Source organism: Nerophis ophidion, linkage group LG08, assembly GCF_033978795.1.
Source record: "Nerophis ophidion isolate RoL-2023_Sa linkage group LG08, RoL_Noph_v1.0, whole genome shotgun sequence".
Taxonomy (NCBI): domain Eukaryota; kingdom Metazoa; phylum Chordata; class Actinopteri; order Syngnathiformes; family Syngnathidae; genus Nerophis; species Nerophis ophidion.
In genome coordinates, this window is record NC_084618.1 from 55,664,571 (window position 1) to 55,675,394 (window position 10,824).

At 39.5% G+C, this 10,824-nt stretch overlaps 1 long non-coding RNA gene across 1 annotated transcript; it reads right to left on the bottom strand.

The window, feature by feature from the left end:
• Window positions 1–1,004: 1,004 nt before the first annotated feature.
• Window positions 1,005–3,837, bottom strand: LOC133557085 (uncharacterized). The gene is made up of 6 exons (XR_009807685.1): window positions 3,696–3,837; window positions 3,145–3,513; window positions 2,978–3,046; window positions 2,536–2,782; window positions 2,250–2,436; window positions 1,005–1,826 (listed from the first exon to the last, which is right to left on the bottom strand). It is a non-coding gene; the product is annotated as an uncharacterized LOC133557085 (long non-coding RNA).
• Between the last annotated feature and the right edge of the window lie 6,987 nt (window positions 3,838–10,824).

Below are 10,824 nucleotides of genomic sequence, written 5' to 3' on the forward strand. Positions count from 1 at the left end.
ATGTTGAAATGAATATTTATTCTACACATTTTTACAACATTGGAAATCAGCACTAGAAATTCTTAGAGGCTGAGATAACTTCTGGAAATGACTGGCCTAGAATGGTCAAAGGTATAGATGTGTGTCCAAGTTAAAGGAAACGGCAGATTGTCTTCTTCTAATGGATTTATTACAATCTTTGCAAGCTGGGTAACGTTTGCTGTGATCTGGAACAACATGGCACACTAACAACTATCAGAAATGCAGCCAATATTACATACAGATAATGATAATAGAGATATGCACATGTTAATCAAATTAGGAGCACTTAAAGGAAATTAAATGATGCAATATGTACATACATCTAGCCTAAATAGCATGTTAGCATCGATTAGCTTGCAGTCATGCAGTGACCAAATATGCCTGATTATCACTCCACACAAATCAATAACATCAACAAAGCTCACCTTTGAGCCTTCACGCACAGCATAAAACGTTTGGTGGACAAAATGAGACAAAAAATGAGTGGCATAAAACACGTCTTAGAAAGTCTGAGAAAGTTGTAAATGTAAACAAACTAAGGTGTGTTCAAGGACCACCAAAATTAGTAGGACAAAACAGCGCTCACCAAATAGTCTCTAATCACTGAAGCATGTTTAATATAAACAGTGTGATTTCTAACAATTACACAGTAAATTCTATAGTGTAAAATCAACACTTAAAGAGTTAAATTTAACACTACTCAAACGTCTATTTGGTCCTTACCTGAGCTGGTGTTAAATTTACTCTTTCCATAGTGTTAAATTTATAGAGTTAAATGAACACTAAATAGAGTCAAAATTGTAACACTGTGGAGTGTTGTTCAACTTATTACTCTTGAGTAGTGTTGATAAATTACTCTTCTGTGGTGATAATTGTACACCAAGTAAAATGTATTTGCTCATTAACACTGCTTTGGTGTTGAAATAAACTCTGATAAGGTTTGATAATACATTAATATGATGATTATTCACTCCCTTGCAGTGAAGAAAAAAATATTTAGTAAACAGTAAAAATGTGCTAAACATTGCAGTTTTTATTAAACCTCACACTATTTCTGAAAAAAAAAATGGCGCTCATTCTACTTGATTTACTCTTGTGCAGTGTCAAATTAAGTCTCACCAACCTTGTCTTGTAAATAGCAAGTGAGTGCAAAACACAGTAATACAATATCATATGTTTAGTAACCTTTATTTATTTGTCAGGCAGGACAATCAACTTTAGGGACAGAATACATAAAGGGTGAACTTAGGTCTGCATGAAATGGCAATATGGGACAACATACAATGAGGAACATGATGTTCCATACGCCATTTGAACATCAAATGGTTTGGAGTAAGGCATGAATGTGTACATGTTGTGGAGCATTGTGTGGTATGATGTCGCAAACAAAATGTGCTTTAAACAGTTCATCAAAAGCACCGAGAGAGGAGTGTGACCTGCAAGGTACGGCATTCTTGTCGAGAATTATGAAGAACTCGTGGATTGTATTCTTCCTCACTCCAACAGCCAGGATATAGGGTTGAGTGCTGGTAATAATGGTGTCAAGATGTTCTAGGATGTTTTATCCAGTCTATGGTGAGAAGAATAAAAAAAATCGACACGGTTGTGGTTATATAATAGAAATGATTACATAAATTATTGTAAACTAAATGTCCTTCATTAGAGAACAATACAAACATTTTTGAAGACCACAAGATGCTTCTCAGCCCGGGATGCAGAAACTTCTCCTGGCCTCTTCTGACCTAGAGCAGTCGGTGGGATCAAGTGTAAGAGCAGCAAAATCGATGAGAGGTCGCTGTCCCAACCTGAAACAGAAAAAGTTTGATAGCCTACTTCAAATGTGGACCAACAATTTAATTTAATACACTGCAAGGTCAGTGGCATTTTCATTACTATTATATACATATATATACATATATATATATATATATATATATATATATATATATATATATATATATATATATATATATATATATATATATATATATATATATATATATATATATATATATATATATATATATATATATATATATATATATATATATATATATATATATATATATATATATATATATAAAAAACACCTGAAGAAGCTCTTTTTTCCCCAAAAATCTTCTTGGTGAGGCCAAAAACTTTGGATTTTTGTTCAATATTATGGTTGTAAGTCCGCATTTTGAACATGCTTTCTCATTTAAATGAATGTATCCTTACAAACATCTTACCAAAGTCAACATTCACTTCAGCCCCATCCTCAGGAGGGTCAGCTGCCATCAGGAGTTCCTCAAGCTCAAAATTGGAGGGAAGCTTTCTGCATTGTTGGAAGGTCTTCTTTTTGAATGTGGTTGACCACTTCTCCAGAAACTTGCACGATTAATCCTCTCCAAACATTACAACCAAATCCTGTTCAACCTGTAGTGGGAAGTTAGTTACCAATTTTAAAATTACACAGTAAACAACAGTTAAAATGTGCAATAGTTGTACATTAATACAGAAAATGTTGAGAATTACCAAGCCATTGATGTCTTTAAAACGAGGAAAATAAGATAGAATGTTGCTTGACTGCTGTTGGTCCAGGACCATGTTATGCCGATGGGCAAATGTCAGCTTTATCTTTTTGATGACCATGTCCACGTCAGCCGAATCTTTCATCAGTGACATCTCTTCCAAGACAGGACAATCTCTGGATGGAATTGGGTAACTCGTCCAACAGTTGGTCCTCCCGACTTGTCTTCATCAGATGGTCCTTCCGCCAAAGCTAAACAATATAGGGACATACGACTCATGACAATCACATACAGTTCAAAACACTTTGTCAGCTGAATGTGACCCAACTTTTATGAAAAAATGTTTGGCTATTGGCTGAAAAGCATTGCAACAAATGCAAGAAAACCAATAAGTGCTCATATGACTATTCTATTCAATACATTTTTCAAGAATAATATAGGATTACCTCCAAATGATGATCGCCTTTCTTTAGCACTGCATCTCTGAATAGTTTTAATTCTCCATAAAAATGTTCCTTTAAGAGAATTGCAAAAATAGGCACTATTAGTCACAACATACTTTGGGAAAACTCGAAATAAAGACAATAACAACAATTAAGAGTGTGTAACCCACATAGCCATTCTTGGAAAATGGGTCTCTGAGGTTGGGGAACAAGTTCACAATTCCTTGTGCATACATTTCCTTCAACTGTCTTGACGGAGAGGTACTTAAAAAAATCACATTCAAGTTTATTCGTCATACACACGTTTTATAAGATGAAGTGAAATGTTTATTATTTACTTTAGATTACTCTGAAACCTAAATAAGAACACATGTGCCAATCAAAACCAATAAACAGCTTACCCATTCTTCTCCGTCATCTCAGCTGCCAGTATATTCACCAATTTTCTTCTGCTCTGTTCTGTCAAGGACTTAGTTCGGTTGTATTCATTTATTATATATTTCTCCACCCGATTTCTTGGTAAGAATGGATTTCACCAGCTGAAATAAAAATATCAAACCAAAATATAAAACAGTTTAAGAAATCTATATTTAGTACAATACAATGTTAAAATCTGGACAGAACTTAAACGTAGCCCTCAGACGATGCAATTTACGATCATTGTTTGAACCATTTGAATCCTTGTTCAATAGAAAGCATTAGTGCCTGTATGAAGTCTTACTTGCATAGCTTCAGAGTCCAGCCTCTGACGCTTTCTGGTAGGCGTGTCTTCAAGGATGATTGTGTCTGAGTCCGATGAACAAACGGATGATTGTGACTTTGGAGAGGTTACCATGGAGACAGATTCTAACCACCATTGCAAAAAGGAGAAATAAGACACGGACACAATTTGCTCATAAAACCACACCTAATCTAATGGAGAATATTGGTTTACTTTAAAAACAAAAGCTACTTAGCTTGATTATAAATAAAGATTTACCTCTTCTCAATATTGGAATAAAAATGTTAATATAGCTTACAAATTTAAAGCGGTAACAAACCTGTTTTGTATTTGATGGTGTGGAGGTCTTCCTCTTCCCCTCCGGATTCCTAGCGGATCACTGGGACCACAACACTTGATACCCGCGTCTTTACCAGAACAGTTTTTATTTTACATTCACATTCACATTCGTTTCCAAAGTCCCTCTTTTTCTGCTCTCGGCAATCGGGTTTATTTTTCTACAGTGTTCACTCTCTCTGCTTTTCAGCCTCTCAGTCTCCTCTGTCCTCACGAAGAAGGGACCCCCTCATGGTCTCCGGCCCTGCTAATAAAGGGAACAGGTGATTAGATAACTCGTTCCAGCTGAGATTATCCACTCACCTGTTGGCTGCACACACCCCGCCCGCAGGGGACGCGCGACCACGCCCCTCCACAGATGGTTAGTACCCCAGTGGCTGGATCCTTCACAATTTCCTCAAAAACATCATCATCTATCTCAGTCCCTGAACCGTCAACAACTTTGACACCTTCATTTACAGCTGGGACACCGAATTTGGCAAATGCTAGGAAACAGAAAAAAAGCAGAAATTGACAGGTCATTTGATATATTTTCTAAATGAGTTTCAAATCAGTTATTTTGAAGCGAAACATACAGCCAAAGTTGAAAGGCCCAGTCAAAACAAATACTGTATACACAAATATAAGAAAAATGATCATTAGAAAAACCTAATGACTTGATACTCCTATATATAATTTCAAATAGGGCTACCAAAAAAAAGGGCCAACAAATGTGAAATTGCACACTCAATTCAAAACACACATAAAATTAAACATGATTTATGATACCTGTAATCTTATCTGCATATCTTCACGCTGGTAAGCTAACAGGTGATTGTTTAGTAACCTCGTCATTAACAATGTAGAAGCAAAAATATTTACACACACACCTCATGATTTTGTGCTCTGGCCACCCACACTCAATAGTGCCTAGACCAGGGTTACTCACTATTTTTTTCGCCACATCTCCAGAGCATAACTATGTACAATTTACATATTAAATATTCTATTTCATATAATGTTTGAAATTGTCCCACATCCCTCACAAAAACGAAGTCTGAGGTGGCTAACATTTTAGCTAGCATTCACTGGGTGACATTAGCCCTCTTATAATACCATATTTTTTAGATACAAAACCGTACACAAATAGCTTCATTACATGTTGAGCAACAATATAAAGTAAATTCTGACATGATGCTACAAATTACAAATAATTGATTTAGTAAGAGAGGAGAAGCAACTTACCACAGTCCTTAAACATTCAGAAAATGGCTTCCAGAACATTCTTCAGGGTGTGGACACGAGGAGGGGCTGGAGGGCACGGCTAATCAGTGTACCTCTAACACTGTCTCGTTCAACAATGGAAATCAACACCAACACTGGGGGGCGTTTTGCTCCAGCTGTTGTTGTAATAACTCTGATAGATATGATGCATGTTAACACTGCATATTTAACACTGGGGATTTTACTGTGTAGGAAGATTTGTGTCATGTTCATCCTCCTACAGAAACCATAATTAACAAAAAATAGTATTGTAATTTTTCCATTTTCATACATTTTTGGAAGAAACTCCAGGGTGCCACGAGGCCGGCGCTAAAGAGCCGACTCCCGATCTAGTGGTACGCCAAAGAATCCCTTGATTAAAATGTAGTGTCGTATTTTCTTATGTTCAAACACAGTGTCACTGTTGAAACTGTGTTTAATGTTACACTGGCCCAAAATAGTACACTTGGTAAATAAAGCCTGTTTTTTAGTGAATACTTAGCCCCACTAGGTTACTTTTATCTAATGTTGGGTATTATGGTTGTACTTGGAGAGTCACGTTTTTTCTGCGGTGGCACTTGGTGAAAAAGGTTTGAGAATCACTACACTAAAGAGTTGAGAAGACAAAATTACTATACAGGTTATTTTATTTGGTCCATTAAACACACACACACACACACACACACACACACACACACACACACACACACACACACACACACACACACACACACACACACACACACACACACACATTTTATGTTTTGATCAACTTAATTTTTAAAAAAAAACAAAACTCGTGGAAAAGGTTTTGAAATGAACTAAAGTCACCATCATATTTTGGTGTTATAATGTAATGAAGTCTCAAAACAGGTGTTTTAGGCATGAGGTAAAGGCAGTATTTGTAAACTTTTCTAAGATGGCACCGCTCGGACGTATCCTCGCTAATCCATGCAGACTGGACACTGGGCGAGAGTCGGTGGCCGGCTAAGAGTGGAGACGGCTCTCGTGGTTGCTTTGTTGGGTCTGCTCCTGTCTCTGGTCATGCTCCCCCCACCCCAGCAGACGATGGCGTGGAACACCGCAGATGCCACTGCAGTGTATATGTTTTGTTGTTGTTGTTGTTTTACTTTTGTTGCTGTGTGTGGAAGTGGCTGGTTGCATCAGCTTTGCTGTTTTAATGTCTTTAATGTATTTTGTGTTTTTTGATGTTTCCCTCTTACACACATGTTTATGTGTGCTATTGCTATAAGTTTTTTTCCCCCTTGGCCTCAGTCTGGATCCCCTCTTCACAGGCTCCTGCCTCCCTCCTCCATGTTTACCTGTTTCTCACCTTTTTTTTGTAAGGGTCGCTGAAAGATGTCAGAAAGATGTGATCCCGTTCTGTCTCCCTGTAATGTTTGTCTAACCCAGGGGTCGGCAACCTTTACCACTCAAAAAGCCATTTTGACCCGTTTCACAAAATAACGAAGATAATGGGAGCCACAATCATTCTCGCTAATATCTGCTGATGGTCACCCAGATAACAATAATAAGGGTGTGCAATGATGCCATTGCCTTTGACGCTTTCCACAACATGTGCAAACTACTTGCCAGCCCAGTAACATGTTGTACGTGGCTTCCGCTGTTACACGTACACGACTGCAAGGCATATAGTCAACAGCTATACAGGTTACACTGAAGGTTGTGATATAAACAACTTTAAAACTTCTTATTGATATGTGCCACACTGTGAACCCACACCAAACAAGAATGACAAACACATTTCGGAAGAACATCCTCACAGTAACACAACATAAACGCAACATAACAATTACCCAGAATCCCTTGCATCCATGACTCTTCCAGGCTATATTATACACCTCGTTAGCACCAGGATGTCAAAGTAAAGCAATCACGGTAGGGCCTCAATATTGTAGTGCGAGTGAAAATCAGAGAATGTTAACCCCGGGTGATGTCCGGGAGAGGCACCTAAATCCTTAAACACCCAGAAACAATCGGGGGGTCGGCGATTATGCGGCTGAGCCACATCATTGTGGCCAAAGAGCCGCATGCGGCTCCCGAGCCGCGGTTTGCTGACCCCTGGTCCAACCTGACTCTCGCCGGACCCTTGTAGTTCGCTGAGCTCCACACAAGGATCTGGGATCGAAGGCATTGTAAACTCCTTCAAGATAGCAAAAAAATAATGAACCAATCAGGATCGCCGGGCGGGCTGTCATAGATGTGACGTAGCGCCGAAGCGACTGTTTGATTCAAACAACAATGGCGGCACGGAGCGAGGAGTCGTGTGCTGACATTGATTCTGCTATTGCAACTGTTTTGTCGAATCTATCAAATATTCATTCTTTAAGAGATAAACAGAGAACACTTTTAAAAGCATTTATTGGTGGCAAGGATGTTTTCCCTCTTCTTCTGACAGGGTTTGACAAAAGCTTGATTTAACAAATCGCTCCACTGGTGGTGAAGGAAATGGGACGAGTGTTGTTCCTAACGAAGCCTTTTATTCGCAGATTTTATTTGCACAAAAAGCATTGATTATCTACTGACATTGCTGCATTGTTTCAGTAAAAGTTCTCTAACTTTTCGCTCTGTCGTTATCCAATATGTCGGCTGTTCTGTTTTGGATTTGCCAGCGCCGCTCTCATCAGCGTCACGGGTTGATTTGGATGTGAGTGGTTGAAGTAAAACGTCATGCAAGAAAACGGACAAGTGGTTTATCCAATCACATACAATGATTTTTTTTACAAGGCCCCGCCTTCTGAAATACATCTCCTATTGAGAAGTCCCAGATCCTTGTGTGGAGCTCAGCGAATTACAATGATCTGGCGAGAGTCAGGTTAAGGTTTGTCTGCTCTTGAATGAATATCCATTGAGGAAAGGAGCTATATGAGGTGGTTCGGGTATCTGGTCAGGATGCCACCCGAACGCCTCCCTAGGGAGGTGTTTCGGGCGCGTCCGACCGGTAAGAGGCCACGGGGAAGATTCAAGACACGTTGGGAAGACTATCTCTCCCAGCTGGCCTTGGAATGCCTCGGGATCAGCCTGGGAGGAGCTGGACGAAGTGGCTGGGGAGAGGGAAGTCTGGACTTCTCTACTAAGGCTGCTGCACCTGCGACCCGACCTCGGATAAGCGGAAGAAGATGGATGAATGGACGAATGCTCTTGAATGGGATTGTGTTAAAAACCTGATTTCCCTTAGGGAAATGTGAGAGAAAAGGCGATTATTAACATACCTCAGACTGTTTGAAACGGGGATCACCAGGGTCTCTTTGAGACTTAATAGTAATTCAACCAAGATAAAAACAATGTCAGTCAGGGCTGGCATTGTCTTTATTAACAAGAATTCAAGTGTATGAAGCGGGTCTTCTGATTGTGTTGATTGGACTGTAAGTTAGATAGTAGTTGGAGTTGATGACCCTCTGTTCAGTCGCAAGTTGGACATTTTCGTGTGGGACTTAAAGGCCTACTGAAACCCACTACTACCGACCACGCAGTCTGATAGTTTATATATCAATGATGAAATATTAACATTGCAACACAGGCCAATACGGCCAGTTTAGTTTACTAAATTACAATTTTAAATTTCCCGCGGAGTTTCTTGTTGAAAACGTCGCAGAATGATGACGCGTGCGCGTGAAGTCCCGGGTTGCAGGGGACATATTAGCACAGCACCATTTGCGGCTAAAAGTCGTCTCTTTTCATGGCGCAATTACACAGTATTCTGGACATCTGCGTTGCTGAATCTTTCGCAATTTGTTCAATTAATAATGGAAAAGTCAAAGTAGAAAGATGGAGATGGGAAGCTTTAGCCTTTGGCCACACAAACACGGTGTTTCCTTGTTTAAAATTTCCGTAGGTGAAGCTTTACTATGGATCAGAGCGGTCAAGCGAACATGGTTCCTGACCACTTGTCAACCGGCAGGTTTCGGTGAGAAAATTGTGGTAAAAAGTCGCCTCTTACCGGAGATCAGCTGAGATCAGCTGAGCTTGCGCCGTCCATGTAGCTGCCGTTGACTTCCCTCAGAGATTGGCGTCAAGACACCTGTGGACAAACCCCTCTGACTATTAGGTACTATTTAATCTCACTAAAACACCAGCAACACAATAGAAAGATAAGGGATTTCCCAGAATTATCCTAGTAAATGTGTCTAAAAACATCTGAATCCGTCCAAATGCAATCGCCTTTTTTTATTACTTAATTTTTTTAACATTTTTTTTTTCTAGTCCTTCGCTATCAATATCATCATCCACAAATCTTTCATCCTCGCTCAAATTAATGGGGAAATTGTCGTTTTCTTGGTCCAAATAGCTCTTGCTGCTGGGGGCTCCCATTACAAACAATGTGAGGACGTGAGGAGCCCTCACCCTTGTGACGTCATCGTCTGCGACTTCCGGTAAAGGCAAGGCTTTTTTATTTGCGATTAAAAGTTGCAAACTTTATCGTCGATGTTCTCTACTAAATCCTTTCAGCAAAAATGTGGCAATATCGCGAAATGATCAAGTATGACACATAGAATGGACCTGCTATCCCCGTTTAAATAAGAACATCTCATTTCAGTAGGCCTATAAGTTATCCACAACACATTTAAATCTTTCGCGCTGCGTTAGAGATTCGTTTTTTTTTGGTACACTTCATGTGAATAATATGGGGTCGCCAGTGTCCCGCCTGTGGAGGGCCCCCATCTGACACACATATCCCGGCACATGAGGGCAGTGCACAAATAAATGCGAAATTTTTATTTTTTTTAGGTTCATCCCATCTTTGCGGCGCCCCCTAAAGAATGCAACCCTAGTGAATTAATTGTCCATACCCACATGTCATTGTAGTGTACTGCTTATCGAATTAGTTTCCAGGGACGTGCGGTCATGATAGGAAAAAAACCCAAAACGAATAATAAAACATACTTTTACTTTAGTCAAAACCACTGAAGTTGCAAATTTGAAGCTTCTGCGTTCTTGCATGTCTGTGTGGAAAGCGGAGGGTGTGGCTTACTGGCTGGTCTGCTTGATATAATGTTGCCAAAATGTTTGCAGATTCAATTTTACACCATGAATTTCTAGTCTGTACACAGTGTCATCGACAGCCTGTTTAATGTTGCTAATGTAAGTAAGCGTGACATCATTGTTCATGATATTCAACTTTGTTTTAGGGTGCCTCTTGCAGTACTCTGATTAGCCACACCGGGAGAAATGGGGACGACTGTGAGCAAGCAGATGTATTGCCTCCATGTTTTATCAAGAGTTTTTTTGTCAGATGCCTAATGCTCTGCTAAATTAATGATGAAATGACTGATTGAATGAACAAATTAGTTTGGCTACCAATATGGACATGGAGTGACATTTTTAAGAGTCGGTAAGGTCTGGACCCCAAATGCAGAGGCGAAACAGCAGGTAACACAAAAATGTTTATTTAACTAGACCGTGAAGAAAAATAGACAGCTGGAAGGATGGAGACAACCGGGCAAAAACTAAGTAGCCAAAAATAACAAAGGTCAAATCAGGAAACAATTGGAGTTCTGGCTGACATGTAGAAGTGAAAGAACCAGCAACA